Source organism: Lissotriton helveticus, chromosome 3_1 (assembly GCF_964261635.1).
Source record: "Lissotriton helveticus chromosome 3_1, aLisHel1.1, whole genome shotgun sequence".
NCBI classification, from domain to species: domain Eukaryota; kingdom Metazoa; phylum Chordata; class Amphibia; order Caudata; family Salamandridae; genus Lissotriton; species Lissotriton helveticus.
The window spans coordinates 709,960,986-709,979,798 of NC_136061.1; the positions used below are offsets into that span (position 1 = coordinate 709,960,986).

General features: G+C 44.4%; 1 protein-coding gene across 2 annotated transcripts in view; it reads left to right on the top strand.

Annotated features, from left to right (window-relative positions):
* Positions 1-18,813, top strand: part of EIF3M (eukaryotic translation initiation factor 3 subunit M) — a 165,447-nt gene that overhangs the window by 54,385 nt on the left and 92,249 nt on the right. The gene's annotated exons all lie outside the window — the stretch shown is intronic.

Here is an 18,813-nt window from a genome sequence, read left to right on the forward strand (position 1 = left end):
GCTACGTTACCAAGGGGGTGAGCAGGGGTTATCTTGGTGTGTAACTCCCTTGCCCTGACGTGGAAGTGGTGGTCTCTGACTAACTTTGGTGCAAGCCCTGGCCAGCCAGGAATCCCATTTCTAACAGCCCCCCACTCTCCTGGGCCTGCAACAATGCACATCCGGGGCGAGGTGATATGTCTCCTCCCCCAGGATGGACAGGGGGAAGCTTCAAAGGCATAACGCCTCTGAGAGCTTCTCCAGACCATTTGCTGTCCCCAGCAACTGGCCCCCACCCGTTCTACCCCCACTCTGGCGGGAAGACTGGCGGGAAAAACTACGTCAGGAGGGAGGGTGTGCCAACCTTTCCCAACTCCACCCCTCAGGTGGCGGAGGCGAGGTGAAGCACAACCCGGGGCTCCGGCCATCTTGTAGATGGGGAGCCCTGCTAATCCCAGCTAGGCTCCTGCCCCCCTCCCATGGGAGAGGAGCAGGCTAAGGGGTGTCCTCACCACAGGACAGGGACCCATTGGTCCCTGCCCATGCTCTACCTGTAACGCCCCTAAATTTAGTATTTAGGGGCTCCCTGAACCTTCCTTCCTCAGATCCCGATATCAAATGAAGAAAGAAGATCAAGAAGAAGAAAACCCGCCGCGCAGCTGCTAACAACAGGACAACAACAACTGACTTGGCCCCAGCCCTACCGGCCTGTTGATCCTGGAACCTGCTCCTGCCTAATCCAGGCGACCTCCGCGGACAGCAACCTTGGGACACCCAGGGGACCTGCCTGCCTTGACCCTCTCGAAGATTGGGACTTCCATCATCAGAGGCTCTGCTGCAACAATCCACCTGGTGCCCACCAGGAAGCTCCGGACCAGCCCACTCTGCACCAGCCGAGCCCGGGCCGGGCCACCCCGAACCAAGACCACGAGGACGTCCCCCCGGCGACTGGAACCCTCCTCGATGAACCAGCCGACGCCTGCAGACTCGGAACCAGGGGCCACCCCAACCAGCCGAGGGTAAGCTTTTCTGACCCCCAAAGACACCCCTGCATCCGGCGCCCCGCGCCCCCCTGTGCCTCCCTTTTGGGTACCTACCTGTGCTCCAAGATCCCAACTTACCTCTCGAAATGCTGGTCGCCCCTGGAGAGTCACCGTCCCAGAGCCTGCAGCCTTTGTTCCTTTTTCAAGATCCTCATTGGATAACATTGAGCGCCCGACGGCTCAAAAGCACCCTGCACCCAGCCGCCCGAGTGCCGCTGGCTGTGACCTCTCTGTCCTATCTTACTTCCCCCCCTTGCCCTGAGCTAGTGACCAGGAGCCCAGCTCCCAGAGCCGCAGGCCAGCCGGTGGCATGCTAGCCAGCCGCCACCAACCGAAGGCCCCCCTTTCCTTCATTGGATAACATTGGGCCTACCTACCTCTGCACCCGGCTGCCCCTGCGCCGCTAGGACTGAACTAACTGCACTCACCTGACCCTGGTGGACCCCTGAGTCTACGCCCAGAACCCTAACTTCACCAACCAAGTACTCACCTGGAAACCGGTAATTCACTTACCTGCCATTGGATAACATTGACCCATTTTTACTCGAATATTTTCGAATTGTGGAGTTTTGAAAACTGAAAATATTCCTATAAAATCAGCCAAAGTCCGAATTCGAAAACTCCTGTGATCAGGAGAGAAGCCAGTACTGTACCTTTCAGCCCAGTACTGAACCGCAAAAGTAATCCCTAGCGGGTTTACTAGTAACCTGTATTTTCTCCATAGGAACCCATTGTCTGCTTTTCTATGAAATTTCTACTTTTGAAAACTGTAAATATTCTTTAAAAATCGTACAAAATACTGAAACGCAATTACCTACCTGTTTTGAGTTAAGCCCACAGTGCTGGACCTAGGAGACTAGTGCTGGGTTACGAAAGTAATGCGATCGTACTTTACCTGTAACCTGAATTTCCTCCCATTGAATAACATTGTCAGAATCACCTTGAAAAGTTTCAAAGTGTGAGCTTTTAAAACAGCTTTATATTCAAGAAAATTCCGCACTGTAACTAAAACGTTTTTGCTAATCTGGTTTCAGCTTAGTCCCCAGGACTGAATCTAAGATCTAGTCCTGGGACTACTAAAGTAATCCATAAAGTAATTAACTGTACTTACCTATGAAAAACCCATTGAGCTCAATGCTAGAGTGTGTTTCAGAACTGTATTGCTTATTAGCTATCCTGTAATTATTGTGTGTACAAACTTATTGCTCCTCTGCAAAGTATTTACATGAGAGTACTCGTACCTTGAAAAGTATATTTTTATAACTGTTGGTTCTAAAAATAAAACAACTATATCTGAGGATATAACAACAATTGGCCTGGAGTTCAGTTCTTGAGTGTGTGAAACCTTTTGCTGACTGAGTGTGTACAACGAATGCTTTACACTGTCCTCTGCTACTGCCTTACTGCTCGACCAAGCTACCACTTTGGTGAGTAAGGTCAGTTCTGACTTTAACCTCTGTTATACATTTGGGTTTTGTGGACTCTATACATACACTATACACTACCTTATTGTCCAGTATATATAGAGCCACTTTCTCACACATATTCCATATATGACCGACCTGTGTAAATGACGAATGTACATGTAACACAACAAAGATACTGCCGGAGGCCTTTGAACGCTTCACTATCGAAAGGCGAAGGGTAAATTTTATATGGTTATAACGATACATGGCTGATTATGTTGGATGTGCTTATTGAAAAAATGCAATGTATGAATAAATATGAAGATTAAAAATCAATAAAATATCTTTTTTTTTAAATGTTGGGTTCCTAGGACAAGGCCCTGTTGGTGAGAGGGAGGGGGACACTAATTACATGCTCCATTATTCCATTTAAAACAGCTAGACTAATGCTTCCAGCTCAGCTCTGTGATCAAAACCGAGATGATCAATTTTTCTGATGTACTCTGCAGTGTCACATATAAGACAGTTATACGTTTTACTAATTTATTCTTCCATGCTGTGTGTTTGTTCTGTGGGCTAATAAATAATAGAATAAATAATTAAGTAATACATTTTTCATTGAAGCAGTGTGTAACGCAGACAGGGTTGGTTATTGACGACTGTTATAGCAAGGAAACATAATTTCAGGACTTCAAATTCAACATTTCTGAAAAGGAAAGTGGTAAGACTAGTGAAAACAGAGGTGAATAAGGGCACAGTACAGTACTAATGGCTCTTCCCAGGAAGATAATCGTCTCACATGGAAAGGCAGGCAAACCAGAATAGCTATAACACTGCATTGACATGTTGGGTGGAGAATAGATACTTTGAGGAACCAGAACATATGCATCAAAGACACTGAAATATCAAATCACAAGCCTGAAATAATGACTACTCTGTAGTGGGCAGGGGGCAGTGTAAGACATAATCCAGAAATGACACTAACTGGCTTGGGGCAAGTGCTGCTTTAATTGTAGATGGAGAGCCCACAACAATGGAACCACCTAGACAGGTCAGAGGACTGCTGGGCAAGGCCTCAGCCAGCAGCCCTCTGAAACCGCTCAGTGTTTCAATGAGGAAGAGGTGTGGCGCCAGGGCGACTGACGCAGGACGCTGGGGATCACGGTTCGATCCCCGGCACCGGCGGCAGGGGTCTGCCCAGCACCATGTGACTCTGGGCAATAGCTTGCTTAATCTGCCCTACGGCCCCCAGTGCCGGGAAACCTACAGGTAGCTGTGCGCTTTACAAACACAGGATTATTATTATTATTATTAAGTCAAAATAACTTTATTTGGTTCCAGAGACCATAAAAGTTTCAAGACCAGCATTACAGATTAAAATTTCCATGACCTAGTTACCACAGCAGCAAAGGTAAAACTATTTAAAGAGAAATTTATGAAGATCAGTCCTTTAAAAAAGAATATTGTCCACAATACAGAGTACATTAATACTGCAAAATTATGTCAACTGTTCATGACATCATGATTCGTATTGTTTTATAAAGGCCATTGCAACCTTAATGTAATTAGAGACCGTGATACATAGAGCCACAGAATGCAGATAACTAAAGCCCTCCGTATATGCGCAAGGCCTAATTTCTTTTAGTAACAGGACATACAATTTCCCCCTCAGCTCTTTATAAAGGGGACAGAATAACAAAGTGCAGAGTGCTCTGTGCTGCCAGATTAGTGCATGGGCAGGGCTTACGTTTGACAACCCGTCCTGATTGTCTCGGAAAAGCCCTTAAAAAGTGCAAAGGTCATAAGCGAAGTCTAGTTAGATAAAATCGTGTCTGTACATTTGTTTTGAATGTTTGATAAAATTGCTGTTGGATGGGGCACACACGTGAGAAACCTTTCACCTCATGATGTGAGCAGCGCATCTTTACCCCAGATTAATGCGCCTCTTTTATGATGACTTTCGCATTTGTATCAATACAGGTAGGTTTGTCAAAGTAATGCCCCCCCAGGCCTATCTCGTACAATTTATCTCTTACAAATCAGAGCCAAGGGATTGACAGTGCTCTATCTAGGTTAAGACAATCTTTGATAACCTCCCTTGAAAACAGTAACTCCTCGGACAGCCAGACGTTTGCCCAAAGAATCAAAGGGGCAATGTCTATACGATCCTCTAAAAATTCCAGCCCCAGCTCACGATGACAAGAGTGTTGGGGCACTGTTTGGGGTCATTAGTAGCCTTTTTATAAATTTGTTTTTAAAAGCCTGTAAGTGGCGGCTTTTATGATAACCCTAGACTCTAGCCCCATAGGATACAGCAGGCAAGCATTTGACTTTGTAAAGCGTAACCATCTCTTTCACTGGCGTATGGCCTAGTTTACAGGCAAAGCAGAAGAGCCCCTCCACAACCCAGTGTTACATATAATACATAGGTGGTACTTACAATTATACCAACATAAACCTACAACTCCATAAAATAAACTCACCCCACCACTACATCAACCCTCTTCCATACACAAAGGAAGAAAAAAAGGTTACTCAAAAATCCCCTTTTAAACAAATAAAGAACTAAAACAATAGTAACTTAAAACACAAAGCATCCTGAAAGACAAAAGTTAGCCTAACTGATGAGCAATACTAGAGTCACAGAAAAAATGCAGTACCTATAGCGTAAAGTAGCACAATTGAAAATCATGTAACCTTACGGGTAACTTTACAGCTCAAGAACTGCTAGTTCTTCCACAGTCCTCCTTATTTCCCACAAAGGTTCTGTTAGGAACTTGGCCTTTTGCTAAAGCAGGGTCACATTTCAAAGGTCTAGGAAGGTCATTCCCCCTTAGAGCCATGTCCTTGACCGGGCCACACAAGTTTCTGTCCAAAATAGTGTCAGTCACCATTACTTTGGCATGTGCGTTGGTGTATCTCGGTTTGAGCACCAGATATAGGTACCACACTATCTCTGTTCCACCACCCTCTGCCCTGTAAAAGCAGTGCACTTTTATTGGTTCTGACTACTTTGGCAGGTGGAATACATTTTGACTACCGTTTCATCACCTTTGTTGTTTTTTCTCATTAAAACCTAATTGTTAAAATTGATTTCAACCTTTTGTGTCCATTTCTTACAATAGTACAACTCTTTGCTTTATCAAACCCCTAGCTCCCAGGGAATAAACCTTTTGACTTCCCCAATTGGTCTGGACATTATTTCCAGAAGCAATTTGTAACCACCCTGATATGAGTTTAGTTCTAGGTTCTTTGCCCCTCCCAACTTTTGAAGTGTGGCATTTTACTAGTGCAGTGCGGTGTTGTTAAGTATGCCCGAATCTTGTCCTCCAGAAAGTTTCCTTATGCAAGTGAGAAGAAATGGCTGTTAACAAGGACGGAGTATACAATGCAACTTGAAAGTGTGTAATGTCCAAATCCGTAATTAAATTATTAATTTCCCTTTACACAAAATGCATGCCATTGTCACAAGATATTGCGGACACCCTTCACCCTCAAACATTTTATGGCTCACTTGTGAAAGTCTACAACAGAATATTAGATCAACTTCGTGAGGTAGTCTATTAAAACAACAAGGAACCTCATGCCATTGGGTAATAAGTTGAAGGGTCCTGAGAAATCCATTGCAAGTTTGACCCAGGGACCTGCGGGAAGTGGCAACGGAAACAATGATTTGTTAGAGATTTTTCAATGTTCATGAGAAACAATGCATTTTGGACATTTATCGATTAGTGTTGAAACAGATTGATCAAGACCTGGCTACCAAAAATACGTTTTTCACATTTTACATGTCGCTGAAATTCCTAGATGCCAACATCATTTAACAAGGCTATGCGTTCTCGTAGACCAGGAACCACTAGATCACCTCGTAAGCAAATGTGATTTTCACAAGATAATTTGGATGCAATTTGCCCAAATCTGTGTAATTCCGCAGATGGCAACTTTCCTGACGGCCAACTAACTCGCATGAAATGAAAAACGTTCTGTAGAACATCATCATCTGCAGTGGCAGAAACCCATTAGCGCTCTGAAATAATTCCGTTGCACATGGCAGCAGCGTCCAACACAGCTACATCACATTCCTCATAAGTCAGAAAATGGTCATCATGAGTGGGAAGCGGTAGGTGTAACAAACAGTCCGCCCACACTTTTTTGTCCCCTTGTACATATTTGACATTTACATTATATTCTTGGACTTTTGACAGTAACCTCACTAGGCTTGCTGAAGTCTTACCTAACCCTTTGCCACTTAACAGGTACACCAGGGATTTATGGTTGGTGTACGGATCAAAAGATGCACCCCAAATATAAGTCTTAATTTGTCCACTGCCCAAACATAGGCAACTGTCTCCCTTTCATTTGTACTTTGATTTGCCTCCACCTCAGACCGTGTGGGAGGTGAAAGCTCCTGTGATTTCCTTTTCATTGATCCACTACCCAAATACCGCTCCAGTTCCATTTAGATTGAGTGCCTTTTTGGAGTACAGGTCATACTTTGGGTTTGTCCGTCACAGCATTCTTCATAAGCTTTATAACATGCTCAAAACCATTCACTGTACAAACAGCATTGTTAAAGACACTTGGAAATGTGTTCACAAAAAACTATATCGCATTATTCTGATGTCCATAGACACAATTGGAACTTTCCCCGAGACAGTAGGTACTTCATGCCCAGGACGTAAATAAATGCAGTCTTGCCAAATCCATCGAACCAATAATGTGCTGTCCTTTCACAGTCGCATAGAGCTGGGTGCAAACTTCTCTACCTAAACATTGAACTGAGCATAAAAAATAGCCGAACAAATCCACATCCTGTTCTCCAAATGCCTTGGGATTGATATTTGGTGGAAATTGTTTCGTGAGGCCAAAGACTCCCAAGTGTGTGGCGCTCAAAAGTGCACCTTCATGCTGAGACATTTGACCACAAGATTACCGTCCCTGGAGATCCTGAAAGGTAGTCTCCACAGGACAGCTCTAATCTTCTGACAGACTCCTGTCTTGCTTGCTAGTGAAGCCTCCCTTTTGAGCTAAATTCAGGGTGAACTGGTATCTTTTTTTGGGGGATGGAGGATAATTGGAGCTTTGACAGCTGTGGACCTGACTGCGACTGTTTGATGCCTCTAGCACGGCTCTTCTGCAAGTCTGCCAAGGCGAAAAGGGGCAAGAGGGGTTCGGGAGGAACTGCAAGGAAAGGACCAAGCAGCTGCAGCGGCGGTGCACCTGCAGGCATACCTTCATGATTGCAATGTATAAGCCCCTGTAGTATCTACATGTACGCTGCTTGCCCGTGGTGTCTCTCACGGCACGCTCGTTCTCTTTTCCGTGAGCACTGCCTCGAGATACACCATCATAACATATTTACATTCTTTATTGTGGTGCACTCCAGGCTGGCCGGTTGCTGCTCGTCCTAGACGAAGTTCTGTATTGAACGTAAATTAGCGCTTTTGTATGGCACTTTAGGATTAGCTGCTCAACACATTTTTGACAATCTACCCCCTGTGGTCAATATGGGGATAACCCTTTGGCTGTATATTTGAATACTGTAGAAAGGTTACTTAAACAATTCACTGAGGAGCCAAGCATCATTTTAGAAAGGCACCGCTTTGTCAAATGCAAGCAACTTCCAGATGAAGGAATTGAGGAATACGTATCGTCTCTCAGAAATTTAGCAGCCACATGTGATGTGATGTATTCCTATAGGTACTGTATCGATTCCCCTATTCCTGACCCTGGTTTGGTTAATAATTACCTAGCAGCCATCCAACGGTGCAAAAACCGTTATCTGATTAAGCCACACCACGGCACAGAAGCGCGTTATCTGATTAGGTCATAACGCATGCCATCTAATTAGACAAGCGATATTCCTCCAGCCCCTGATAAGGCATACGGAGTTCTCAAAACAAATTAAACCTACAGTGACCTGGGAAATTCCCATAGCCATTGTTTTGATTTCACCGAGAACTTCAGCAAAAGAATGTGCGAACGAGCCCGTTCATATGACATCCTTATTGACGTATATATGTCCATCCTTACGTCAATCTCGGCACCTTTCAGGTATAAATATTACCGACATTGCCTTAAGCAAACACATGCGGTGGTGACGAGATTGGAGCAGCGAGACGTGCTGAGGAGCCCAGCAGAGAGCGAAGCCCACAGGCGCTGCCCCGCCTTCCTGACGCGCTGAGAACGAGACGCTGTCTTTCTCCTGCTGAGAAATCCAGCTCCGGCGCTTCCAAGCAGCCCTCGCAGGCAGCTGGAATATCAAGACCTGGGATAAGAGATACCAGCCCTCCATCATTCTAGATCTCCGGTACAGAACTGAATAACCCCTCGCAGAGAATTCTCTAGTCAGTCCCTTGGCAAAACAAACTTAACTTAAACTGCTACTTATCTACTCCCGCCCACGTATTAGGCTTAGGTCAGGTACACTGGGGTAGGCGTGGTTAGAAGCACCAGTTGAGTATGATTAGTCAAATGTATATATGTATGTATCTATTTTATCCATTTTAAAGTATCATATGGCTCAGAAACCATATCAATGCTTTTACAGTATTATTTTATAATTCTGTCTCTACTGTATGCACTTTACTTAACTACAAGTATTGCAATAATAGCGATTCATTTCTCTTGTATGAGAAAGGAGACTGATCAATAAATGACATCTTTTTATTGAACACGCCCGTCTCTTCCTTTTCTCTACAATCTGGTGAAACTAAGAATGCACTGAACTGACTGAGTAAAATAAGTTGTCTTTTGTTTTCACACGACTCTAGAGATACACTCTTGATTAGGGGAGAGCAAAGTTGTCATGTTCTATGGTTGTCAGAAACTAAATCCCTTCTTGTCTATCCAGGGAGGTTAAAATCCTCCCTGCCTATTCGAGAACGTTTCTAGTGAACTCTGAGCTAGCTGGCAAACACAAAACTTTAAGTCTAATATCGTCGGTAGAAGACCTAGTTAACCTCTGCCCTAGGTCTATACTATTGAAGATATTATTCCAATGCGCAGAGCCTATTGGGATAATAGGAACTACACTACAGTGATTTTGGGTCAAATGTTGATACACATATTCATGATCAGTTCATCTTCAGCTGTGCATCCCGGAAGTATCAAGAACACCTCCTCAGTTGCTGCAACCCTACTCTGTATGAAGTTTTAGACCTGGCTAAAAGCATTGAAAGGTCACTAATTTCTTAAAAACATTGAGTCATTTGCCAACTGTCAGTTCAATTTCAGGTGCATCGTCTAACGTTAAACCTGCTACTTAGTGCACATTCTTTAACAGGGGTAGGCCAAATAGGTACAAAGATTTCATGCTTACTCTCCTTTATTTTGTTTCATTGCTTCTTAATTTTGTTTGAAGCGGAAGGTGATGTGGTATCGACATGTACTGCGCACACACGTGGTGTCTCGCGACACGCTCGTTCTCTTTCCCATGAGCTCTCCCTCAAGACACACCACCATAATGTGTTTACAGTCTTTATTGTTTTGTTTTAAACTTGCATGTATTTTGCGCCCGTGGCAGCAGTAGCTGGTTAGCGGGATTTCAGTTGCGGGGCCAGTTAGTCAGGGGTGAAGCTCTGCATTGAATAAATCTTACTATTTACTTTGAGCCTCTGCATCTTATTGCGGCCTCCAAGAGGCTTGAATGCTTGTAGGATTTGTAAGAGACTTACACTTGCATCCTCTCTCACCGGGAGATTTCCGACCTTCAAAATTCCTACCCCACATACTCATCAACCATTAACATGCCTCCCCCTTCTCAAGCATCCCCGTCATAATGGGGACTAGTCGTATTCTCCTCTCACCTATCTCACCTAGACCCCCTCCTCATCCCACCTCCATCCATGCCCTCCCATCTCCCAAACCCCTCACCTGCATGCTTGTTAACTGCCGCTCCGCTGCCCGACATGCTATAGAAATCTCTGAAACCATCTTTAGCTAATCCATTGACATCGCGTTCCTTACAGAATCCTGGCTTAATGACCACTCTACAAGCATTCTAGACCTACTCTCACCCCGGGCTACTCCATCATTAGGAAAGATAGACCCATCCGAAAAGGCGGTGGCATAGCTATCATCTTCAAAGACGAACTACATCTCTCCCTTATCAATCACGCCGAATATGCCTCCTTTGAATACCTTGTAGCCGAACTTAAAATACAGGGTACCCCCCCCCCCCATCCGCCTTCACAATATGTATAATCCGCCTGGAAATCACTACCCATTCATTGACGAGCTATCTAACCTTCTTACCCAATCCTCAATCTCCAAATCTAAAAACATCTTCCTGGGAGACTTTAACCTCCATTGGAATGATACCAAAGATCCCTCAGTCTCCCTCCTCTCTGACCTTCTCAAAATTAATGACCTCAAACAAATCTGTCAGTCACCAACCCATTCCAAAGGAGCCACCCTTTACGCTATCATTACCAGCAAGGATCTAGTCCTCCTATCTAACATCATTCCCATTGACTGGTCCGACCATCACCTCATCCTATTCTCCATAACTACCTCCGCCTCCCCCCCCCTCCTACCAAAACTATTAAACCCATGAAACTGATCAGAAATCTCAGTCATATCCCTCCCGACTTACTTGAATCCAAACTTCATGCCCAACTTCTCGCTATCCCTCCCTCCCTTAACACGAATGAACTTACCGAACAATATAACAAAGCTGTCACTGCTACCCTTGACCTTCTAGCCCCTCTCAAACTCAAAAAACAAAGAAATATCCCCTGCAATTCATGGTTTAACACAGATCTTAATAATGAAAGACGCAGACTCAGACTGACTGAAAGATTATGGAGACAGCACCCCTCTCCTTCTAACCTGGCCCGCCTCAGACTTGCTAGATCGTCCTACAAAAAACACATCTTTAGACAAAAAACTTCCTTCTTCAGGTCACAACTAGATCGAGCTCAGAATAGGCCAAGAGAACTATTCAACATTGTGCGCAATCAAACCGCTTCCGCTCCCCCTGTCCCTCTGGCCTCGACGACTAGATATGAAGAAATAGCTCTCTTTTTTTCAGACAAAATTAAACTAATTGAGCAATCCTTCCTCTCTACTGCGAACCCTACCACCAATCTGAACATCTCTTAATATCCCACCCTCCATCAATACTCCCCCCACACCCACTACTGCCCATCATAACTCTGATCTTCCTCACCCCCCCTTGCCCTCCAATTTCCTGGACTCCAATCATCCTAATTCTCATCCTAAAAACAATGCTGCATGGCTTAACTTCCAGTCAGTCACTGAAAGAGACGTCTTCAACATCATTACCAAACTCAAGCCTTCCTCCCACACCAAAGACCCTCTCCCCTCCAAACTTGTCCAAAACCTCAAACACATCATCACCCCTTCCTGGACCTCTATTATCAACAGCTCCCTTGCCACCGGCTACGTCCCCACTTCATTGCTACTAGGCCAAATCACCCCCATTATCAAAAATCCTCTGGCAGACCCAAACGACCTCAATAACCTTCGTCTCATCTCCAACCTTCCCCTTCTTTTTAAAGCCCTGGAAAAATGTGTCCTTCTCCAACTAGATAGACACATTGAACACTTTAACTTACTAGACCCATTCTAATCTGGCTTTAGGAAAGGATGCAGCACTGAAACCGCCATGCTAAACATTGTTGACGACATCCACCACTCACTCGACAATGGTGAATCTAGCCTTCTGATCCTCCTTGATCTCTCTGCAGCGTTTGATACTGTTAACCACTCTGCTCTACTCTAATGTTCTTAGAGATCGATTCGGCCTGAATGGTACGACACACAAATGGTTCGTCTCATACCTACAACAACGTTCTCAACAAATCAAAATCCAAAATTGCCTATCTAACCCTACCTCCATCTCCTTAGGAGTTCCGCAAGGATCCATCCTCTCTCCCTCTCTCTTTAACCTTTTCATGGAACCCCTCACACTCATTCTTAAACAAGCCGGGATCAACTACCATCTCTACGCCGACGACACCCAACTCTATTATAAGATTAAAACTCATGCTGACATCCTTCACCTCAACAACACTCATCAACATTCAAGCCTGGTTCCACACTAACCACCTCAAACTCAACCCTAAAAAAACTGAAATTATTCTTTTTCCCCCTAAAAATAACCAGCTCCCATTCAGAATTGGATCTCTGACCTTAATGCCCTCAACTGCTCCTTATCTTTGTCTTCCTCAGTCAAATCACTAGGGATCTCCCTTGACAACCTCCTAACCCTCAAGGTACACATCAACAATTCTGCCAAAGGAGCCCTCGTCACTCTCCGCCACCTTAAGAAAATCAAGCCCTTCATCCCTATCGATGATTTCAAACTAGCAGTCCAATCCCTTGTTATTTCTCGCATCGACTATGGTAATGCCATTCTCACCGGAATTCCCAAGATCCACCTAGCACCTCTTAAATCTGTGCTCTACCTTGCAGCTAGGCTTACCTCAGACTGCAAGCGATTCGACCACATCTCCCCTGCCCTTAAAACCCTTAAATGGCTCCCCATTGAAGGTAGGTCCACTTACAAAACAGCCTGCATTACTCACAAAATTCTCCATCAGAACACACCGATCTACCTCGCTAACAAACTCATTAAAGCCGGTTGCTCCCGTTCCTTGAGAAGTACTAACACCCTCCTTCTTATCCCCCCCCCTTCTAAAAAAGAAAACCACCCAGTCACGATCCTTTTCCGGCAACGCACCTTGCATTTGGAATGCCCTTCCAACTGACCTTCGCTTCAACCCTTCCTACGCTAGCTTCAAAAAAGAACTCAAACTACATCTCCTCAATAAGTACTGGGGACCCTAATCCCTATCCGTTCTCTCCCACCGGCCACATCTGTCCGACCCTAGATGCACCCGCCCTCCCTTTTTCAGCCTTACTCGCCCTTCCTCCTCGTCACCTCCCCTTCCCTGTTTACCACCTTCACTCCTCCTTGCACCCCCCTTCCCTTGTCCACCCTCAGCCCTCATCCCCTCCACCCCCCACCCCCCCACTTCTTCCACTCCCGCTCTCTTACTTACCAACCTAACGGACCACTAACCTCCCTATTCTGACTGTGCAATTTGCCGGCTCTCTTTTCAATTTGTGCCTTATGATATTTTGGATTATCACATCTTCCACATTTTGGTGTGCTTTTTTTTTTTTAAATCTGTCAGGCCGAGACTTTTATGTTGTTTATATACATTGATGCTATGTATGTCCCCTGTCTTATTGACCTTCTTGTCTCAAAAATGTAAAGTGCTCCGATACCCCTGGGTCCAGCCAGCGCTATATAAAACCTCTAAAATAAATAAAAATAAATAAATATTCCAATCATATTATCCTAATATTATTATAGAGGTCAGACAAACCCTTGAAGTGTATGGACAGACCTCAAAGTCAGTAAGTAGAACATGTTATTGCAAGTCTGTTAATATTGACAGCTTTCCCCCCCACACATCTAAAGATAGTAGTTATCACTGCCATATTTTGCTGTGCGCTTTTCTTTCACTATAATGTACTGGTTGGAGATTGATATGTCCATCCATCCCCTTCATCAAATTTCTAGTAAAGACTCTACGATCATGAGTCTGAAGAGCAGTTTACTCTTCCAAAACGGACCTAAGCAAAACCGGAGGCATAAGTAGTTAGCTGCTCCTCTTATATAATCTCTTAATATGTTCATCCACCATCAACTTACTATATTACATCATAATGCAGCAAATGACATAGTAGATATTAACACTATTGCATCTTACGGGGACAATCTTAAAATCCCTATTCCATTACTACATACCTCCATTATAACAAAGTGTTATTGATTTACTAAGTACTGAGTTTTTAGCCCTCATCACCTCCCTGAGTAGCCCTTGAAAGGCTGTGCCGCACTATACTCCGTATTTAGTGTCAAAGGGATGTACTTGATGATCTACTTGAGGTGCAAAAAATAAAATGCCAGGACAGTCGAGCTAAACTAGCCCAGTAATCTGGTTGGCCTGTGGCCCTCAAACAATTTCCCACAATAATTAGAAGTTCGGTACCTTCTGTTTCAAATTTGTTTTAAGCCATTGGTATTTGTGTGCCTCTTTTTATATTTTGATTTGAAAGCTCAATTGCCAATTACTTTCCTAGAACTAAATGTCATAAATTTCTGGTATATGGTTATATTTGCCAAGGTTAAACTCTAATTAACATCTATTTTGTTTCATGCACTTAGTTAACAATTGATCCTTACCATATATTATTTGACCTTCGTGCCAAACCTTGCCCTTCATTCCAGATTTTGGACGGACTCCAGATGTCATTACTCTTCCTCCTATGTTTTTCTAGGGCTTAGTTTTTATTAGATCGAGCACAGACAGGGCAGCTGTCAGGTGATCTGTTGTATGTACTTTGTGGGGTCTGACCCATCCCACCGGTTTGGATTGGCTTGTGTTTGTGTCCTTCCAAAATCACAGCATGCCATTGGCTAGTGTTTGGTGTATGCCCCACCTTTTCTTGCAAGTTAACACCCCTGGAGTATTGGCTCGGGAACGAGCAGAGCCGCACACGCTGCTTGCGTGCCTGTATATTCTCGATTGTTCCTGCCTGAATGGAGTTTTGGTGAGCTGACGCACAGCCCTACACCCCCACCCCCTTCCACCCCATGGAGTATTAACACGGCAGCAAGTAGTGATGCACGTGCTGCTTGTGCCTTTATCTTGTTTGTTTACTGACAACAAGTGCCTTCTCACCAGACTTAATTGTCAGGAAAACACCCCCTGTGCCTACTCCCACCCATCACTCAAGGAGCATCGCACTGTTGGAGGGGGCTCAGGGATGCTCATTTGTGCACTTTCTGGTAATCTCTCCGCCTCAGCACATCAAATCGTTATATAGGCTGGGGAGTTGCGTGTCACAGCAGCACGTGTTCCTTGCAAAATTCCATACCAGGCTATAATTAAACAAACCTGCTCGTCTGCGTTATGTTAAAGACAAACACGTATGTAAACGTTTAACTTAAAGATCCAATTTTCTTTAGTTGCCGAATAGTGTAAACTTGTCCAAAAATAGATACAATGAATCACCTCCCACCCAATCGGACCTCACTCGGCCTTATGTCAACAACCAGGACTGCATTAATTCCCAAACTTATTAGGGTTGAGCAACCTACGCCGTCTCCGACTCAAAGTCTTAATGTTTCACTTGCTCTACTGCTCTCTTTGAATTCTCCACTCCCCTATTCACAAACCACACAGGCTAAATCATCCTTTTTCTCTGCCCACATCACTCACAGCCCTGCCTCCACAACTTCTTCAAGCACAACTCCACACTACTTCAGTGGCATGGCATCTCTCGTTCAGCTAAGAGCAACCTCACAAAACGTTCTCTTCTCTTAAATCACCAACCCACCCAAGACGCAGGCCTTGCCCCCAACACACTAGCCACTTAACCCTAGGTGGTTCTGGGTGGACTTTCACTCATTCCGGAGCCCTACACACAACCTCAGCTAACCTCCATACACTCCACACCTGGCTTGGACCCACATTCCACTGACCCTCAAGTCCACAACTCACCCAGCCCCCGGTGGTAGTGCCCCGCTACACCCTGTACCCCTTTCCTGCCCTCTCATGTCAGTTTCACTGTAATCGCATCAAGCTGGCAGCCTGGTGCAAAGGAGCCCCATCTCTGCAACCGACCTCTCTTCCCGACACAGCCACTCTCCCTTATCGATGCTGGGCATGGCATTGGTCTGTGGCCAGATAAATACACCCCTGGATTGGTGAGAGGGTTTCCGATGAAAAGCTTCACGCGCAGAATAGAGACGTCATCGCAAAAGCCTCAGCATGCGGGAGCGCATCCTCTGCCGGGGTTCCACTTTCAGAAAATGTGTTTAATGCTAAGGGGCTGGAACCCCAGAGGCTTCAATCTGATGTCAGCCGAGTGTGGGCATGAGCTGATGACAGGGATACTGGACGGATCCGGCGGTCACCATGAAATTAAACGGTACAAATGCAGTGCAATTGAAGCAGAAGCAGAAAAACTTCTGGAAAGGATACAGAGTTGACCCAGTCGCAGAAGCTGTTTTAAGAACAACAGTGGATTTTAAATGTCATAATTCTCAACAACTCCTTTACCTTTCATTGTGATTATAATGAAAGTATTTATTTTTTTACACAGCGGAATTTGGCATTTAAAAAACACAGGCTCTACAACATTTTCAAAAGCATCGTGGGAGTGCAGATTTTCTAAAATGTTCACAATTCTGCGAGCACTTCTATGTAGAATCGTGTAGACTTCTGAAAAATCCAGAATTATTTTACATTTCTAGCAGAAAATAAAATATTGTGACTTAAGGTTTGCCAATGGCTGTACGTCATGATGGGCAACTTATTTTTGGAATGAGTTTCCTTTTTTTATCAATCACCATTAATCTATAATTTTTGCCCAGCTATTTTAACTGAGGTGGACCAAGACTACAACTCCCAGAATGCAGGGTGAAAAGCGCACTATGCATTATTCGTACAAGATCGGAGATGCTGCGCAGATTGAGTGCGCAAAATTTCTCCGCTTGATGGGATTCTCTTATCTACATCTCCTGACTGGGAAGCGGAACCGTGTAGGGAAGGCATTAAAAAGACGTCAAGTCCGCTTTGCAGATTTGTCTCCTCAAATATACGTTATTCCCAGGGCTTTAAGTGAGCAGAGTCTTGCCGGTGCAGCACCGGCAGTTCTAAAAAGCAGGTGCCGAAACGGGTCCCCATTGGGCTCTCCATTTTTGCCCTCATCCTCCGGATTAAAAAAAAATAAATCTGAACTCTGCAACAGTACCACCCTTTACTGCCTTTATGGTAACTGCACAGAGACTTTGACAGAATGATTTAAACTTTATTGTTTAGTTAATTAAAACCATAACAAAATTTCCTTTGTACTTCTAAAACAATGCTTAGATCGAAAATTAGTTGAAAATAAAGAGACTCGTTATAGTTTTTACAGTCTCATCATTTCAGAACGGAAGTATTTTCTATATTGTATGTAACAAAGCCTTAGTTGACGCTTATGTATTTTATGCAACTAACGGCCATTGACAAAGCCAATAGGCCAAGCTCGTTGAAGGTGTAATGTTACATATTGTACTAGATACCTGGATACAGTGATAGAGGCTGCAAAATGCCAGTCAGGCGGCACACTATGCTAAACATAGATTTTTAGCTTACGTGTTTAAGCCACGTCCCTAACTGCATCAGCCATGCCCTTTTTGAGAGACCTTCCCAGTCTCCATACTTAAAACCTGATTATTCCAGAGAATGTATGCAATCTCCCAGACCTGCTTGTTTCTGACTGAAAATAACGCTGAGAGACCTCATTGGTCTAGAAGCATTACTGTGCCTGGGAGACACGCAGTAAATAAGAAGGAAGGGGCGGGGCATGCATGTGCTGCATTCTAAAGACGTTTGCGTGAAGCATCTCAGGGGTACTTTGTTTTCTATGGCACTGGAGGTGGTGAAATGAAAATGAGGGGCACAGTTATCAATCCATTGCTGCCACAAAGTGGCCTCTAGGCAGCAACATGAAGGTAGAGAACAGTAGACAACCAGAGAAAATGTAATGTGCTGTTATATGGAAATACCAGCAGTACTTCATTTCTTAACAGGCCGACCAAAGTCAGTAGTTTTGGCCTACAAACATAGCTTCAAACGCTGACTAGTTTGTACAAACTTTTATCTTAGAATTCCGGGACATGTAGGACTATTTTATACCTAGTTGAATAAGACTATAAGTCCCAGAATCATAAGAAAAAAACAGGCCTGAATACCTGTCTGCTCACACAATGCCACCATGTGACATATGGTATTTGCCCCTTCACACAGGTCTTTTGGTAAGGAGCCGATATTACACGGTAGCAGGGAAAACGAGCTGAAAACCACTGTAAATATTGGTTTTCCAAGGCTTTGAACTGTCGACTTCCATTAAGGGGTGTAAAAACACCCAAGGACATCGGCACCAGCCTCAGCAAGCTTTTTTACGTTGAGCTTGGGAAGCGCATGCGCTGCATGCTGTATTCGGGTAGGGACTTGAAGCTCCACCCACTCACCATCCATATTTTTCATTGGCTTGTGCCATTGTCCATTGTGAACTGTGGCTGTTCATTGGTCAATAGGCCTAGTAGTCCCTCCTTAGCCTCAGTACCGCCTTGTCTCATTTTGTAACCTCCCATGGCGACACCCTCTGTTACGCGTGTTGTTACTCGATAGGCTTTAATTACAGCCTTCAAGCCCTATTTTCTCAAATAGCTTTGTCCTGCCTGCTGTTTCAGGCAGGACATGCTCTCAGCAAATTTTTTTCTTTCTTTTTTTTTTATAGCACAGGCGCCAAACGCATTAGCAGTGCAATAAGTCTTGCATTTGTGAACGTTT